The sequence below is a fragment of the Myxine glutinosa genome, chromosome 10 (genome assembly GCF_964187855.1).
Source record: "Myxine glutinosa chromosome 10, kmMyxGlut1.1, whole genome shotgun sequence".
Taxonomy (NCBI): Eukaryota; Metazoa; Chordata; class Myxini; order Myxiniformes; family Myxinidae; genus Myxine; species Myxine glutinosa.
In genome coordinates, this window is record NC_136270.1 from 70,977,589 (window position 1) to 70,997,800 (window position 20,212).

Consider the following 20,212-nt stretch of genomic DNA (forward strand, 5'->3'; position numbering starts at 1 on the left):
CCCCTTCCCCCTCCCCCTCCCCCTCCCCCTTCCCCTCCCCCCTTCCTTTCCCCCCCTTCCCCCTCCCACTTCCCCCTCCCACCTCCCCCTCCCCCCTCTTCTCCCCTCCCCTCCCCCTCCCTTTCCCCCCTCCCCCCTACCCCTTCCCTTTCCCCCTTTCCCCCTCCTCCTCCCCCCCTCCCCTTCCCCCTCCTCCTCCCCCCTCTCCTTCCCCCTCCCACCTCCCCCCTCTTCTCCCCTCCCCCCCCGTTCCGTTCCCCTCCCCTTCCCTCCTCCCCCTCCCTCCCCCTCCCTTTCCCCCCCAATCCCCTCCCCGCCCCCTCCCCTCCCCTGCCCTGCAATGCCGGGTACTTCTGCTAGTATATGTATATATATATATATATATATATATATATATATATATATATATATATATATATATATATATATATATATATATATATATATATATATATATGTATTTATATATATGTATTTATATATATATATGTATTTATATATATATATATATGTATTTATATATATATATATATATGTATTTATATATATACAGTGGAACCTCGACTTACGAGTGCCCCAACTTACGAGTTTTTCGAGATACGAGCCGTCACTCTGGCAGTTTGTTGCTTTGAGATGCGAGCCGAGATCCGAGTTACGAGCTTTCACCACCCGGTCACGTGGTTATCTTGCCGTGCACGTACAGTATCTCCGGCGCAAAACGGCTCTCTCAGGGTCAAACTCGGTATCGTTTTGAGCGCACGGTTCAGACCTTCAAGAAAAAGTTTATTTTGTAAATATCGAGCCACGCGTTCAAAAGATATGACTGGTTTTGTTCGCCGGCACGTCGGTGCTCGAATCGGCTCGCGGTAAAATCCAACACGTCCTTTGTCGGGTCCGTCTGAGACAACCACCGGGCCTAGAACGCTGGGACCGGTCTCCTTGGATAGGCCTGGATCAGATCTCGAAACGCTGGAAGCTGCACCTCTCTGTGATAATCTTGTGGACCATGACAAGAGATCGTGCGACACGTGGTTATCTTGTCATTGCAAGTACAGTATCTCTGCCGTCAACTTGTTCAGAGTGCCGGCGATAGCTCGCCTTCTCTTTGTGGAAAACACGGTGAGATCCTTAACATCCAACAACTAATGGGACGCAAACGGGGCGCCCAGTTTAGCGGTACACACATTGATGAATCACCCTGCCTGTGATTCACCCATGACAGGTTATAGCTGGGTCGGGATTCAAACCCAGGCTGGACAGTTTAGACTTTAGAGTCAAGTGTGCGTACCTCCAGTCCAGGCCATCCTGCCAGCTTGTATGCTGGCATACAGGTGAAATATAAAGCGCGAGATATTTTTATATATACTGTATATTTAAAAAAAAATTGGTGTGGTTTTTGGCGGGCTGGAACGGATTAATAGCATTTCAATGCATTTCAATGGGGAAATTTGATTTGAGATACGAGCAATTTGAGTTACGAGCTCGGTCACGGAACGGATTAAACTCGTAAGTCAAGGTTCCACTGTATATATATGTATTTATATATATATATATATGTATTTATATATATATATATATGTATTTATATATATATATATATATGTATTTATATATATATATATATGTATTTATATATATATATATATGTATTTATATATATATATATATGTATTTATATATATATATATATATATATATATATATATATATATATATATATATATATATATATATATATATATATATATATATATATATATATATATACACACACACACACAGACTTGGCATTTAATATGGAATATATTTTTTTTTCTTGACTTGGGTTTACTTTCTTAACTCAGTATATCAATCTAGTGAGTTTCTTTTACACTTTGGTGATTTATTTGGTAAAAGAACCATGTCACTGATTGTCTGTCGCAGCAAGAAGTCAACAACAGGATTATATCACAGGTGGCGTGGCAAAATGTACGGACAGGTGCATTTGATGATTGGCTTCACAGTCGGGTATACAAGGGTTGTTGCGTTCTGTATTAGTGGAAAACAACTGCTGCATGTCTCCAAAGGTTATCGCCGCTTCCTCTGGAGATGGTCCGTCAACTCGAAAATGCTGTTTGTCATGGAGTGGTGGCTTTATGAAATTACGGCATGAAACAGCATGCTATTGCTCGACAGTATGGCATCACTCAAGGTCAGGTGTCAAAGATCCTGAAACGAAATGCTCAGAGGGGTGCCCCCTACTCCAATACCGAGGCCAGGACGTTCCCGCAGAACCACAAGGAGGGATGATCGCCAGCTGCACCGGTTAGTCCACAATGGCCGTACCAAGTCAGCTAATCGGCTTGGGGCTGAGTGGCAGCAACTGGCAAATGTGCCTGCATCCAGAAGGCTATTCAACCAACGACTGGTTCAAGCAGGCTATCGTGCCAGGCGTCCCCTGAGAAAGCCATGCCTGATCAGACAACACCGCCAGCGCCGATTGCAGTGGGCCAGAGAGCACCGTCAATGGCAGCCAGGACACTGGAATCACATGATCTTCAGTGACGAGTCTAGATTTCTGGCCTATCGTCAAGATGGCCGTGCCCGAGTGCGCAGGCAAGTGCATGAAGCCTACAACAAAGATTGTATAGTGCCAAGAGTCCAAGCTGGAGGTGGTGGGGTGACCGTTTGGGCTGCTTTTCATGCAGGCGGCAAAACTGATCTGGTTGTTCTGAATGGAAACCTGAACCAGTTCAAGTACAGGGCCATTCTGGAAGAAACATTTCTTCCATTTGCTCGTGCAGCCTTTCGAGGAAACTTTGTCTTCCAAGATGACAATGCATGGCCTCATCATGCTCGCATGATCCAACACTTTCTTGCTGACTGTGGTGTAGAGCATATGGAGTGGCCTGCCATGTCCCCAGATATGAATCCGATAGAGAACCTTTGGGCAGAATTAACGCATCAAATCGACCACTTGGTCCAGCAGCTGACCTCTTTGCGTGAATTGCAGCAGGCTATTGTCACTGCATGGCAAGCGATTCCTGTCCAAACCTTGGCAAATCTCGTGATCAGCATGCCCTAATGTGTACGTGCTCTCCTGAATGCTCGTGGGGGTTACACGAAGTACTGAACTGTAATTTTACTGTCTGTAATCCCAGTAGTAATTTAACTTTTGTTTTTGTTAAAAAGAAATTTGGCTAATGTGCAAAATAAAGAGATACTTCTGGAAAACGTACAGAAGTTTAACACAGTACTGTCCATGAATTGAGTTCGATATCAGTTTACATCACTTTCAAGGATCAATTTATTTGTTTCGAAATGTCAAATGTGGTTTTTCTTTCTTTTAAAGGTCACATTAACAAAATCTAGAATAATTTCAACATAATTCCAATGAACTTTTGGTTCTAAGACATCTTGAAAAGTAAGTTCACCGCCAGAAAAATATTCCTTATTAAATGCCAAGTCTGTATATTGTTGCGGTTTTGAGAGGGTACATATAACATCATTAAAGGTTAAAGGTTTGCCCCCCATAGTTAGTCCACAAGCAAAACGTAGGCCACCGTAGGGTATTAGCTATGTCATTGTATGTGTGAGTATAGGCCATTTCCACTAGTGATACCTGCGTTGTGTAAAGAAATAATAAGCGTAGGTCCTTTCATTTTGCAGCCACCCTTCAATTCCACCAATGCTATCTATGGGCAAACTCGATCCCGCACCCCATTCGGCTAATCCACCTCGTTTGTTATGCTTTGGCCGCCAGCAGCGTTAGCTGCCTTTTGCTCGCTCCAACTAGTCGGGTGGCCACGAGGTAGGCCTGAGAGAGGGAGGAGCGCGGGTTCGGGGTGTGGCGGCATCGAGGGTGGAGCGGCGGAGACAGCAACGGTAAGTGCCATAACCAATCGGGGCTCTAAGGGCCTGGCGTGGTAAGGGCGTGGCTGGCAAGTTCGAGAAGGTTCGCTGGGCGGCGCTATATAAGCGCACGCACAAAGCCCTTGAAAGGACTTGTGCAACAGCACTCGTATGAAGAGGACCGTCAAGGACTGGTTGAAGCGGAGGACTGTGAGAACTGGAAGGAATTGCGCCTTGCATATGAACTTGTGTTGGGAGCACATATGAACTTGTATTGGGAGCGCATACAAATTCGTATTGGGAGCGCCTGTAGCGCCGGTCCAGTTATTACGTACGCGACCGTGGCCGCAAGTAACTGCCCAGCCAGCCTTACCTTTCGCCCCGTAATTGTCCAATCTGCGCCAACGACCCGCGGGGAGCTTCTGCCGCCCTGACCATCTTCTTCGCGGCGCGAGTCGGGGACCGGAGCGAACTTCCTGGACGCCATCCCTGGACCATCAACCTGACCATCTACAACCCCGTGTCAGTGTGTCTGAGTGTGAAACGGGCCTGTTGTCCTGGGATAAGTATAAGACTGTATAAGGCTGCACTGTGTGTTCTTCTTCTTGGTACTGTACATAGTGTAATAAACCATCTGTTCATCCTGTCTTTCCTGATTCGATCGTATCGGTGATTTCCGCCATTGTGTAAGCGTGGCACGATAGGAACCGCTCGGATCGGGGTCTAGTCCTTGATAACGGCTCGGGTCACGGTTCGCTACCGCTCGGCGTTTCCACCTATAACCGGGATTTGGGCGGGGTTTATTTCCTTTCTTCCTCGGCGGCGTTGGTACTTAGATAATAGGAATTCGGCCTACAACCCTATTTAACGCTGTCCGGAAGGAACGTCATAGCCCCTGATCCCGTCGGCTAGTCGAAGACAAGGGGACCCCGGACGGCGTATTCTTCTTCTTCTTCTCATTGTACAAAGTGTAAATAAATCTGTTATTCCTTTCTTCCAAATCCGACTGTTTCCGTCATTTCCATCATTGGGTAAACGTGGCACGATCACGAACCGCTTGGATTGGGTTAGTCATTGCTAACGGCTCGGGTCACAGGTCGCTACCGCTCGGCGTTTCCACCAACACCCGTGATTCGGGCGGGGCTTATTTCCTCGTTTCCGGCCAGCGTTAGTACTTAGGTAATCGCGAATTCATAGTCCTAAAACCCTATTTAACGCTGTCCTGGAAGGACGTCATCGGTCCCGGGTCCCGTCGGCTAGTAAAAGACAAGGGGACTAACCCCCCCTTGGTAAGGGGAAAGGCCGGCACTGAGATCCGCAACAATTGGTGTCAGAAGTGGGATTTGACCCGAAGTGCGCCTAAAGCACTCAAAATTACGAGCGGCCGAAATTTAATTATTAAACATCCAAATTAAAATCATGCCATGGATAACCAAGACGGTCGGATGCCGGTGGGTGTAAATGATGAGGTAGAGGGAGAGGAAGTAATAACCCAGGACCCCCGGGAAGAATGGGAAGAAGAGGAGAGCATTGATGAAGGTGCAGCAGTATGGGTGGCAGGGGAAGAAAATGGCGGTGCCTCGCACATTGCCGCGGTAGCCGAGCCCGCTGTGCCAACGGACTGGGACCTATTTCTGGCACAAGTATGGGCCTATATGGTAAGGGTGGATTGCAAAATGGATGCGATGAGCGAGCAAATGGCTAATCAAATAAAAGAAATAAATGCAGAAAGGGATACTCAGATAGCAGAGTCAGAAAAGAACATAGAAAAAATGAGGGAGGAATCCAAGTGTGATATGGAAAACTTGGGGGAAGACATTGGGCGTGAGTTGAGCGAAGAGGGCACATTGGTACGCGACGAAGTAACGCGATTTGAGGAACGCGGGGAAAGCGAGTTTGAGCAGAGCACAGCCAAGTTGACCGGGGTAGAAACCGCGACTCGGGGTATGGAAAAGCCGACGGCCGCCGAGTTGGGAAATAAAATTTTATGTGCACAGGCGTTCGTCGAGGAAAAAGAACATGAAAAAAGTATAGTGAAAATTGGGGACGAAGAGACGCCAGAGTTAGAAATTAAATCGAAGAAAGAAATGGAATATGTGCAAAGTCCATGTTCGCATCGTGATGTCGTGCTGCCTAATCCCAATAAAGATTTGCAGGTGCGGTTGCAGGAGAGGAGAATCCCAAAGGTGAGTAGGGTTGTGTATGGCGCGAAAAGCTATGGCGCGAAAGTGTTTGGTGCGAAAAGTTTTTTCGCGCGCTTGGGATCCCGACGTCACCCGGGCGCTCATGCAAGGTCCGTGGTGCGCTGTGTGAAGGTGAATGGCGTGCGTGTGCAAACGGGGCTGGAGCACGAGTGTGAAACCGAGAGTGAGAGCGAATGCACAACGGAGTGTATGTGTGATGAGTGCGACACAGAGTGTGCGATGGCCGAAGGGGGTGTGCGAGAATGCACACCGGAGCATGTTGTAGAGAGTGTGTGGGAGTGCACACCAGAGCACGTGATTGGGTGTGTGCAGGAGTGCACACACGTGGGTGTTACAGAGGATGTAACGGGAGAGTGTACGCGAGGGTGTGCGATGGCCAAGTGTGTAACGGAGTGCGCGAGTGGTATGAGTGCGCCAAGGTGTGTGCGAGGATGTGTGGTAATGGAATGTGCGAACGGGGTGAGTGCATCTGAGGAGTGTGCACTGGGAGTGTGCGAGAAACGAGTGCACACCGGACCGTGTGCGGAGAGAGAGTGCAGTAGTAGTATGCATGGGATGTATGAGAGGTGCTGGAGCGCCTCGATGTGCGAGAGTGGAGCGGGTCACGTGGTGTGAAAATGCGATTCGGGCATCGACGCAGACCGGGTTAGCGTTTAGGCCGACGTATAGCCGACGCTAGCTCTTGGGGCGTGGTGCGCTTTGTCTGCTGCTGGGGCCGGCAGGGATCGTTGCCGCGGTGGTCTCGCAAGGGGCAGCGTGCACGATTCGGGCCGGGCCCCGCCCTGTATGGTCGGTGCCGCGCCTTGGCGAAACAGGCAAACGGCACGGTTTGAGGGGAGGAAGGAGAGGTCGGACCTTCGCCCCCTGGCGGGCGTGGTGCTCCGACCGGGGGAGGTTGGGCCATCGTGCCGGAGACCGAAGGCTCCACGCCGAGATGGTGCCTGGAACCTTGGCCCAAGCATGCCTCATGGCGCCTGGAACTTTGGCCCAAGCATGCTTCCTCCCCAGAATCGAAAATGCCGGACGGACCCAACCAACAGGAGACCAACCACCCGCATGCATTGCTCGGCTTTTCGGAGCCGAGCTGTGATGACGAAAATGTATTCCCGCACGAAGAGGCTCATAGTTAGTGGACAGATAGTAATGGCAGTAGTGATGGCGAATGGTAGCTTTACCATTCACTATCTTTGGGGCACATGAGCTATAGATTATGGGGCGGCAGTGAAAACTAGCCGAGGGCGGGCTAGGATGTTGTTAGGGATTTAGAAATGACAGTCGGGACAAGATTTAAGTAGACATTTGTACCGGTAGAGGGGACGTAGTCAGATTAGAAGGATGTTAATGACGAGGGAGTGCTTAGTGTAAGGGAAGACAGGGAAAGCACGAGTATTAGGGGAAATAGTAAGTTAGATGATGCTGTGTGTGTGGAGAAAATTGTGTGTGAGGATGAGCTTCAGGCGCAAATGAGGAATTGAATGAAATTCTTTGTGGATGAACTTGCGCAAATGAGGCATCGGTCGGGGATGACCAGTGGTGATGTATAAATGGAGTATTGAGGGCAAGTGTAATTGTGTTGAGTGTATGGACTTGCATGGTGTGCAAGTGGGGAATATTTGGTGTGGAATGCTTGGTGTGAGGAAGTGGTGTGGAATGTGGTGTGGAGTGCATGGTGCAAAGGAGTGGATGGGGGAGGATGGACCCCTTCACGAATACCCGGGGAGGGTAGTTTAAAGTTAGGTAGAGGGTTTAGGTAAATTTTTGGATATTGACATTTGTGGTGCAGGTAGCAGTAAAGAAGTGATTGGAGGGGTGCATAAGTCTGTGGAGATGGCTGGGCGTGTGGGCTTAATTGGCAAGTATAGTTATTGGGGCACTACACCACTGGTAGTCTGTCGGCCATGTGAGGCTGCAGGTAGGCTCTGGGAGCCAGTTAGAGGTCAGAGTAGTGTTCAGTAGGGCCCGAGGATCCTCGGTGAGGACCCGGGTAGCCCAATGCCAGAGAGGGCATCAGAGGAGTGAGAGATCCAGGAGGGGCCTTCCCCGAGTTAGGGTAGTCGCAAGGAGCTAGGCAAGCTCGGGTGGCGACTTCAGTGGCGGAGGTGCGCAGGTAGTTGGACCTGCTAGTGGAGCCACACGACCCAGCCCCGAAATTGAGCGAAGGCACAGTAGTGAAAAATTTGGGGAGTGAGACCCCAAATTTGGGAGGCACGACAGGATGGTCAATGGGAATTGGTTTTTAGAACCGCATAGTGTAACGATGGCCAATTGAATTGGCAGGGCAAGACCCCGGGTAGTGTAAATGAGTTTATGTCAATTAGAGGATAGTTAGGAATTGAGAAATCTCTTCACACCATCCACATCCACTCACCAAGGAGACAGAACTCCACACCAGATTTTGCAAATGGTTAGATGGTAAAGACGCATCTTGACGTGAGTGTGACATTGTGATATTCCATCTCTTCCTTCTTGGGAGGGATTGGATGACGAATTCGGAGTAGAGAGGGGATATGGGAGACAAGTCATAGCGACGAATTGTAAAGTGTAAATACGGGGAGGGGCAAGGGTAGAGTAGGCTGACATGGGGGGTTACGAACGGTTAGGGATGAGCTTTCTCCGCTCGCTCCCCCGTGCTCCTCATGTTGCATTGCCTTGTATTGTGTGTACCTTTGTGCCCTTTCCTCCGCTGACTCTCTGCTTGTCTTTCCTCCCCACCCATGGACTCATTATTTTTGTTGAGGGGAGTGTGCAGGAACACTGATCTGTGTGGCTGCACTTTTGCACTGCACTCTGCTACCTCTGGCTGCACCAGTACACCTATGGACCACACGTTCTGTGGCCTGGCACCTTTTGCTGGGGTAGACATTTGCTGCAAACATTATCTTGCACTGCGGACCACTCATTCTAAGTGGCGTAAAAGTCACGCAGATGGACCATAAGATGGCCCTGCAAATAATTTTTAAAAACGGACACGGTTTGTGCACTTTTAATTATTCCGGTGTGCCAGGAAGGAAGATCCCAGTTTTATTACGGCACATCGAAGACGAAGCAATAAGACGCAAGACGCAGCTGCCCAGCAGCCAAGCAGCAAACATTTATTGAAATGTGATGATTGTGCATGATTGTGCATTTTGGTGCATTTATTATGGTGTATTGGTGCAGTGCATTTTGTGTTTCTCTCTTCCAAAAAATCTCTCTGACAAAGAGAACAGGTCCTGGGTTGTAGAACTGTAAATAATTAGGTAGTCTTGTAAATAACATGCCCCCCACCGGCTTTATGTGTAGTTTGAGAATTCTTTCTGTAATTCGGTTAATTGTGGGTGTGAATCTGTTAGTTAGTACACAACGCAGTAGGTGGGACATATTTAGTGTGGTAAAACTGTCACACACAGGGTGTTAGATTAAATGTAGAGGGAAACCACACCTAAGTGTCACATGTAAGTTAAAAAGTAGTCCTGACCCTTGCATCAAAACCCGTCGTGCTCACTTGTGTGGGTTCGGCTCGGGGACGAGCCTGGCGAAGGAAGGGGGGCAGTGTTGCAGTTTTGAGAGTGCAAATATAACATCATTAAAGGTTAAAGGTTTGCCCCCATAGTTAGTCCACAAGCAACACATAGGCCCATTAGAATTAGTTATGTCATAGTATGTGTAAGAGTAGGCCATTTCCCTAGTGACATCTGTGTTGTGTAAAGAAATAATAAGCTTAGGTCCTTTTCATTTTGCGGCCACCCTCCAATTTCCATCATGGACATAATCGATCCCACGCCCCATTTGGCATCCCTCAATTTGTTACGCTTTGGGCTAACCATGGCAGTTTGTTACGCTTTGGCTGCCAGCAGCGTTCGCTGCCCTTGGTTTCACTCGAAACTAGTCCAATGCCACGAGGTAGGCCTGGAAAGAGGGGGGAGCGCGAGGACGAGGTGTGGCCGCATCAAGCAGCGCGTCAGAAGGCGGTGACGGTAAGGGCAACAGCCAACCAGAGCTCGGTGGGCATGGCTTGAGAGGGCGTGGTAAGGGCACATCGAGCAAGTGCTGGAAGGTTCGCTGAGCAAGGCTATATAAGTCTTTGCACAAAGCCCTTGAACAGGACTAGAGGACTGCCCGTATGAGGACTTATTGGAGAGAGCTTGCTTACTCGAGAGCACTTGATGAGAACGGAGTCACGCATCGCGAGAGAATTGTATTGAAGGAGCGCATTGAGCTATGCAGTGAGATACTGAAGAGCGCATTGTTCACGGTTATTGGAACTGTTCGCTTATTATGTACGCGGCTGAGCCACGAGTGTAACTGCCACAGCCAGCCTACCATTGCCCTGTAATAATCCCGTGCACGCCAAACGACACGAGGAGAGTTCCTGGCCGCTGCCGTCTGTTTCATCCACTTCGCGGTGCGAGTTGGGGACCAGAGGAAGGACTGGCTGGACGCCATTCCTGGACCATCGACCTGTTCGCCTGCAACCCCATTCGAGTGTGTCTGAGAGTAAATGGGCCCGTTTGTCCAGGGATAAGTTAAGACTGTACAAGGCTGCACTGTGTGGTCTTCTTCTTGGTACTGTACATAGTGTAATAAACCATCTGTTCTTCCTGTATTTCCTGATTCGTTCGTATCAGTGATTTCCTCCATTGGGTAAGCGTGGCACGATAGGAACCGCTCGGATCGGGATCTAGTCCTTGATAATGGCTCGGGTCACGGTTCGCTACCGCTCGGCGTTTCCACCTATAACCGTGAGTCGGGCTGGGCTTATTTCCTTGCTTCCTAGGCGGCGTTGGTACTTAGGTAATAGGAATTCGGCCTACAACCCTATTTAACGCCGTCCGGAAGGAACGTCATAGCCCTGGATCCTGTTGGCCTGTGCCGTGTATATTGAGAGTCTGGCCAACTGAAATACTGGCGCCATGTTGCATACCTAACTTCGCGCACTGGCAATGCGAGATGTATGTCAGCTGTGGCATTCCTGTAGTTCTGTGATGAGGAAATCGATGTTATTACTGTTTGGTCGCAGATTTAATGAGGAACAACTAATTCAAGTTAAAGTGACGTGTTGTTTGTTATTGGAATAATAAAATCTGCAAGCGGCGTCATTTATTCACACGAATTGTTTGCCTGTGGCGGCACACGATTTATTGTCAGCTGCATACAGCATACTGATAAATTTTATTTCTCTTGGCATGAAATTGTAATTTGATAAAATGGAGCTTGTATACTAGTTTTCATCTATTATCTGGAAATGTAACATACAATATTCCCATAATGCTACGAAAGAACAATGTCTATTATTTTATTCATTAGCTTGGGTTCACAAATGTTGTTATAACTTGACTCGCACCATAATCGGCAATAAAAAAAGTAAACAGACTCAGAGGTACATTGTTTATTTGTTATTCTTGATGAAATCCGCCATTAAACATTATAAATAACCTTGGTGATATATTTAGATAAAATAGATATATATATCAAATGTGTACGTGTATATACATATATCCTATTTCAATTTCTTGACAAGCGCTCGCATTGCCATACTTTTGTGCCATGCTCTCCGGTCGTCACTTTACATTGCGTTTTACCTGATTTTCAGTTATATACATAATCCCTTATATATATATATATATATATATAGATATATATATAATATATATATATATATATATATATATATATATATATATATATATACCCGATACACTGCATATGTACACGAAAAATGTTACAGGGAATATGTATAATATATATATATGGTTGACTAAATAAATGTTAAGCTCACCAGAGACCTAATACACACGTGTCATGTCACTTTTGATTTGAAACCAATATATATGAAGCGATTTCACTTACCGAACATATATATGAGTAAGGTGATGGATTCCTTCCAACTCGTCGTATTTTAACCCCCAAAAAATCTGTGCATTATACGACCTTGTCCTGGTCTAACAGAACATCCCCAAGTGACACAACACACCATATTGGTTGATTTTATTGAAATATTACTCAAATGAAATATGCAACGATACGAAGCAATGGCACGGAATGGGTGCAGCGGGAAAGCTGCTCGGCTGAGGTGGTATGCAAAATGGTGCCTGTAAACCACGTGACGCGGGCTCGACCAATCATGGCGGTAGTTGAGCAGATCAAATCCTGGCCAGACTCTGTTAATATACGGCACTGCCGTCGGCTAGTCAAAGGCAAGAGGACTAATCCCCCCTTGGTAAAGGGGAGAAGGCCGACCAGGAGATCCGCAACAATATATATATGTACACTGTTACGGTATCCGGAGTGGAATCTCAATATCCCACTCCTGTAAACCGTATTTTATGGTATCCGGAGGGGAATTCTAATATCTCACTCCCGACACCAAAGTGTTACGATGCTCGGAGGAATCCCGCTCCAAGACACTGAATGTGTTATGGTCCGGGGTTCGGTTTACTATGAGGGGGTTAACCTCCACTCTCTCCCGAACTTACCGGACCTGCGGCTGCCACGCATGAATAACTTCGTGCTTAGCAGGTTGCGAATTAGCAACTATGAACGCCAATCGGAGAACGTACCATAAGTACCCTCCGGCGGTTTCCTTTGTTCCCTGATGGAAATTTACACGCCGAGCAAAAACCGTTGGTCACCGCCAGAGGGATCATGTTAAAGCCGTTACAGTCGATGTTAAACTGGATACAACCAATGGCGGATCAATTGAGAAGAGACATTCACGACAGAGAGAAAGGAAAACGTTTAACAATTTGATTTATTACAAATATTTACAACTAGCCAAAACCCGTGGAACATCCACGAAAGGGAGGATGTGGTGTATGGATAGAGTGTACCATTATGGATGGCATAGGGGATTTGCTTGTCCGAGTAAGAGTTAGGAAGAAAGATGAGAATGAAGAGTGCGTATATGAACAACGTATTTATTGCAATCTACTTAAATGACAACGCTACGATATACTTTTGAAAAATGAATGGATATAGCACCACTCTGGCCACACTGGCGCAGTGATATGTGTCATGGCTGTACGTGATAAACAAAGAGCGCGGTTGGAAGAAATTATGGTAAACCCACCTGATGAGGTTAGCGTACACCGCGATCGACGACACCGGCACAAATGCATGCTCAGGATTGTCCACTCAGCGGACGGCTTGCTTCGCCTTCACCCAGCAGACGCCAATAAGATGGCGTCGTATAGGCAGTTAATCGGATGCTTTTGGGCCCCAACGTCGGCTAATTCAGATTTTTCGAGTATGGCTATACGTGATAAACAAAGAGCACGGTTCGTAGATCGTAAATCCATTAGTGCCGTGGGCATCGGGTCACTGGGTGCAGCGTAAAAGGGATAACAAAGTCGAGTCCTTACGCTATTATTATATAGATGTGATTATTTCAATATCAAAGAAAAAGGGACGAGAAACAGAAACTTAGCTTATTTATACGCCTTATTACAATTACTATGGATATACATCACATGGGCCCAGCACACTCTCACGGGGAGGGGTGGGTAACGAACAACGAAGGAACCTGATAGCACAAAGGCTACGTGCTCCCAAATGCCTCTCCTTGCGGCACCAAATGTCCCGCCATCGCCACCGAGAAGCACAAGCAGGTAGTGATGATCCCAACGTGACCAGCATGGCAGAGTGACCCAGGCCAAGAGAGGAGCACACGTGCCAGGCCAACAATCCAGGCAGAGTCAGCCACGCCCGGAGCCGACAAAAAGACAGGCCCAGAGTGCAACAATGGCGATGTAGCGGCTCAGTGGGGCAAGAGAGACCGGGAAGAGAACAAAGTGTCCACATTGCCCAAGAGTCGCCACAACTGCGACCGCCTGTGATGCCACGAACCAAGAGCCCGGGCCACGAGCAAGCAAAAACCGTGACCGCCTGCGATCTTGATCGATCTTGATCTTGATCCTGCGATCGTGATCGTCTTTTACCGACTCCTCTCCGGCCTTTCCCCCCAGCTCTCTCTTGGCTCTGTCCCCCAAATATTCCTACAGGTCGCACAAGATCTGCCTTCAACCCTCTTATGGTTAAACTGCCAAAATCAAGACTCTCTGCTCACCTTCACTCCTTCATTCCTCTTTTCTCCCGCCTCTGGAACAAACTCCCTCACTCTCTTCAATCCCACTCCTCCCTCCAGGTCTTTAAAACAGCTGTTCACCACCATCTCTTATCTTCCCCCATCCAAAACCTTGATCTTTTCTACCCCCGCTAATTTCACCCCAAATCTACTTTTTGAAATACCAACTTCTTTCCTGGATGTCCTTGGTGTCCTTGTGTTTTATCCTTCTCTCACCCCCCCTCCCACGCCTTCTCCCCAAAGCCCTCTCCCTCCCACACATCTCCCGATGTCCCTGCTCTCAAATGTTGTGTTTGTTTGCTTCCCCTTCTCTACCCATCTTGTCTACCCGCTCCCTCTTTTTATATATTTTGTTTGTCTGTTTGATTTGTTTGTGTGATAAATGTTAGCTCTTTCACGAGCCTCGATTCTGTATACAAAGAAGAAAAAAAAATGTCAGCCACACCCAAGAGAGAGAATCAATCTCTTTAAAATTCCTTCGTTCACCCTCCAAGGGGGAGGGGGGAAATCTTGGAGGTCCCCTGGCTCCCATTTGGTGGAGCCCCTTTCATCGTGATTGGTGGGTTTCTGAACCTGGACCCCATGGTGTCCCTGGAAGCCTGTTGCAATGCCTGGTAGCTTCCTTTATAAGTGGAGGACCTATATTCCCTTTCCTCAACGTATATAGGCATAATAACCCAAAATAAGGGGAAGGGACTAAGATAATGGTCTGCTATGAAATAACTATTCTAAGGGACCTGTATGGTGTTTGCCATTACTTTTTAGTGATTTCTCAAAACCGCAACAATATATATATATATATATATATATATATATATATATATATATATATATATATATATATATATATATATATATATATATATATATATATATATATATATATATATATATATATATATTGTTGCGGATATGGGATTTACATCCATCCATATCCGCTTGTAAATATTCCCTATTTCCTCAATACTTCCCAACTATCCCCAATCCCCCATTCCCTAGTCCCATTTTCTGTAAACAACACTCTGTAGACCCGACCTCCCCCTATTTCCCCCATTAAATGTCGTGCCCAGGTTCGCCGCATCTCACGTAGACAACTATAGGACATCTTGCTAGTTATTCTTAGTCTATGTCAGTGAAGGACTCGTTTCCATTAATTCTGACTCTTCGTTGCACCAGAATGTGATTTTATGGCACCGTTAGGAAGTTTAGGACCCCCAATACCTCCCCGCAGCTCTTCCTCACGGTTCAGCAACAACGACAACAACAACAGCAGCGGCGAGCGCGGGGAGTGTGCGTCCTCACTCCGGCTTGGTTGGTAGGGGGTGTTGGGAGGGCACCAGGCCTTTCCAACGAGCCGCCATCGAACATGTGCTCGACGGGGTTACCAAGTAGGGGCTCGCTGTCAGCTCCTCGTCAAGGGCAGAGCCCGGTAACCCCCCGCACCCAATAGAAGCGGCGGACCGGTCCCATCTGGGGTGGAGCCAACCAGCCGAGGGCGTGTGACTCCCCGCTGAGCATGCGCAGGAAGAGGGAGGTGACGTCAGATGCGCGCTGAGCTTGGAGAGAGAAGGACGCCACCTCCGAGCGCTGTGAAACCCTCCCTGCATCTCTTGGACCGTGCTTGATCCTGTCCCCGAGCCAAGGTGCACCTTGTGCTATCGAACTACCTGTCCTTCCCTGCCATCAATCCCTGTGTAAGTCAGTCTTGTTCCGTTTGTCTGTGGTCTGTCTGGGGTAGATAAGATTGTATCTAAGTGCCTATCTCTTCTGTGTCTTTTACCTCACTCTACCTTGTAATCTACCCCTTTTCTCCACCACTAATTATATCCTCCTCCGGAGGTCTTGAGAACTGTACCCCTTGCGTCGTTTCATTTATCCCAGTCGTTGTGTCCTTTCCATCATTGATTTAGCGTAGCGCGATTTGGCCAACTTTCGAGTGGAATCGGGTGAGTTGGGGAAGATTCGGGGGAACTGTTAGGTTGCGGTAATACACCACCGCTCGGTCAAAGTAACATCTTGTCCGTGATCTGTAACAATTCTGCACCCTTCTCTACCTCGGGGCGTCCCGACCCGATAAATTTTTACCTACTTTAGTGTGGCACTCAGATGTAGTTCCCTCTACTATTAACTCAACCCTGAGTGCGACAGTTTTACAGATATTCACAAATGAGTAAATATGTCCCCCTGCGACGTTGCACCCTTCTCCTAACAGAACCACACCCACAGGATAACCGAATCGCGGAAAGCATCCTCAAACTAAACATACAGCCGGTAGTGAGCATTATTTACAATTGACGCTACTTTATTTACAAGACAAACCCAGGACCTGTGATTGTTCTTTCTGGGGGGGAGACAGTCTGCTCTGCATCAAGGCACCATTAAAGCACCCAAAACCGCACCAATACACACCCAAGCACCAATCGGTGCAGTCACCATTGTTCATGAAAATAAAAACAACAACCCCTAACCCTGCAGGTGTCTCTTGCTCTTCAGCTACCTCTGCTGGTTATTATTATTGTCTTCCAGTTGTTGTCTTTCTTTCATTTTCTTACTGGCGGCCTATTTGCAATAAAGTGTGCCCAACGTGTCCATTTTATTTTCTTTATTTATGGCCCACAGGGCCGACTAGTGTGGTTCACCTGTGGGGCATCGGTGCCCTGTGGCCAAGGTCCGCCAGCAAGATTTCGGGCCCTCATGGCCGGTTCCAGCAGAGGGGCCATGCCCCAACCCATGGGGTCCATAAGTGGTGCTCGGCCACAGACATGTGGTCCATAATGTGGTGCATCGATGCAGACAGCTGGTTCTGAGAGTTCCGGGCGCACAATGGCCGACTCACGCACGCTCCCCTCGGCGCCCAATGGCGCACAGGTCATGTGGGAGACAAAAGAGACAAATGAGCGAGGGGTAAGGTCACAAGGGTACACATCAATAAGGCAATGCAAGGCGAAATGCGTACGGAGGGCGAAGTGAGAAAGCTCGTCCCTACCGTACGTCACCCCGCTGTCACGTACACTACCCTTGCCCTTACCCCATATGTACAAAATCTACACATTACCAATCCGTCGCTACTGTCACGTCTCCCCATATTTCCTCTATACCAAATTCGTCACCACAATCCCTCTAGCCAAAATTTGCCATCACCCAATTCGTCATCAATCCTCATAAGGAGGAAGAGATGGAACATCAAGCACAATGTCACACCCACGTCATGATGCGTCTCACATTCCAAACATCTGCACAATAAAATAACAAAACATGGCATGGTGTGGAGGTACGTCATCTCAGGTGAGTGCATGTAGATGGTGCGAGGAGACTTCAATCCTAACTATCCTCTAAATGACATTAACACACTTTACACTACCCGGGGTCTTTCCCTGCCAATCCATTGGCCAACTTACTCTATGGGTTCTAAAAACCAATTCCCATTGACCAAACTGTGGTGCTTCTCAAGTTGGGGTCTCACTCCCCCGATTCATCTCCCGGTGCCCTCGCACAATTTCTGGGCTGTGACGTGTAGCTCTCCCAGCAGGTCTACCCACCTGCACACCTCCACCACTGTAGTTGCCACCCGAGCTTACCTGCTCCTTAACCTAACCTATCTACTGGGGAAGGCCCCTCCTGGCTCTGTCACCCCTTGGTGCCCTCTGGCACTGGGCTACCCGGGTCCGTCCTCCGGATCCTCGGGCCCCATCCACAACTACCGGCTCCCAGAGCCCACCTGCGGCCTCACCTGGCCGACATCCTCACAGTGGTGGAGTGCCCAAACCAACTACACACACTAACAGGCTACACGCCCAGCCATTTCCACAACACTAATGCACCCATCCTAATACCATTCTGTCACCCACACCACAGATGCCAATATCCAACCACAATTTACCTATACCCTCTACCTAACACTTACACTACCCGCCCCGGGTATTCGTGATGGGGGTCCACTCTTCCCCCATTCACACCTTCGCACCACCCACTCCACTCCATCGTTTCCACCATACTCACTCCACGACCATCCATTCCAATACTCCACTTATTCCACACTCCATGTCTTCCACACAACCATTTATTCCATTCACCTGTTGGTGCACACCTGTGCACTCACACCTGGTGCCACCTGCACCCTTCTCTCCCCCAAGCGCATTCGCGCTGATCCACAACACTCACTACTCACTCACTGCTCCACACACTTGTCCAGTTCTCACACAGCATCATCTCATCTAATTACTCCCCTCTGAAACTTGCGCTTCCCAGTCGTCCCTTTAAACTATTGCGTTCCCTCGTCATTATCATCCATACTAATCTACCTGCGTCCCCACTACAGGTATCAGTCACTAACTAAACCTTAACGTTACCTAATGTCAATCTCTTCTAGATCCCTACACACAATATCCTAACCCACCCGGGCTAGTTTTCACTGCCATCAACCCCATAACTAGTGCTCCTTTGCCCCCCCTCGCCGTGAGGGATGGTGGATTGCCCATCCCACCACATTGGGGAGGTCCCACTATCAATTTTGCTCGTCCAAATTCCAACCAATTCAAAAATTTTCCATTTACTGCCAATTCTACCCACTATTATAAATTTCGTATCAAATCACTACCATCATCATCACAGTCCGCTATATCCTAGCCTCGGGGCATCATGACATCATTAAACTCGGTTCGTAAAGCCGAGCAATGAATTCGGGTGGTTTGGTCGCCTGCAGGTTGAATCCGTCCGGCTTTCGGTTCAAGGGAGGTGGTTTGGTTGGACCGAGGTTCCACGCACCATCTCGGCGCGGCACCTTGCGGTCCCGGGCCCGATGGCTCAATCCCCCCCGGTCGGAACCCCGTCCCCACGAGGGGGCACCGTTCCGCTTCCTCCCACTCGCCCTTGAACCGGACCGGTCGCCTCGCCCGCCAAGGCCCGGACTCGACCGTCGGGGCGGGGCCAAGCCCGATTCGGCAACGACGCTTCGAAGAGAAACGACGCAGCTTCGATCAGCGCCGGGCCCTGCATCCAACAAAGCACGCCGCGCCCCGAGCGCTCGCATCGGCTATCCGTCGCCCTAACCGCTACCCCGGTTACCGTCGATGCTTCACCTGCATGCTCACACGCATACGCTACCCCTTTCACCCTCACCAAACCCGGCGTTCCAACGCCGTCCGTACATTCCACCGACGTACTCCCTGTTACACACCACACCTCTCGCGCACACTCGCTGTTCGCACACTCCTTTAACACACCTCGTGCACCGTCTTGCGCACTCTCCCTCGGTACGTACTCCGTACCACTCACCATGGGCGTGCACTCTTGCATCCACCCACTAACGCGCTCAGATGGGCTCTCCCACTCTCGCGCTACTACCAACTCAGGTGTGCTTTCTCGCACACCTTCGCCGTTCATCCCATGCGTGCATTCTTGCACCCGCTCCACCACCAACTCACTCTCCGGGTCACTCTTACCCTCGCACGTACACTCCGTACACCCCGACGTGCATTCTCGCTCACACTCGGTTTCACTCCCACACTTTATAACACACCCACTCGCCGACGCACACTTTTTTTCCACACGCGTGCCATTTCCACTCACACGGGACCCTTCACCAACGCCCGGATGCCTCCTCGATCCCAAGCGCGCGAAAATTCTTTTGTCGCCAAACATCCTCTTACAAAATCTCCCCGCACAATACACAGCACGTCTCACCTTCGGGGTTCTTCTTCCTCCCTGCACCAAAACCTGCAAATCTTTATACGGATTAGCAAGTACGGCATCAGGATGTGCATTTAGACTTTGAGCAATTTCCATTCCTTCCTCCGATTGTTGCTCTTTTAACTTTAAGTCCCCGGTCTCTCCAATTTCAACTATACCCATAATTTCTTTGTTCACCTCGACGACCGTTGGCTTTAATAAAATTCCCTCTACCTCATCGGTCGCCGGCTTTTCCAAACCCCGGGTCGCGATTTCTACCCCGGTCATTGTACCCGTGCTTTTCTCCGCTTCGTTCAACCAGTGCTTCTCGACCCGCGTTACCTCCTCGTGCACCCTTGGGACCTTTTCGCCCAACCTGCGGTCTCTGTCCCTCTGCTCCATTTCCTCCCTATCGGCCCTCATTCCGTTTATTATTCGCTCATTATTA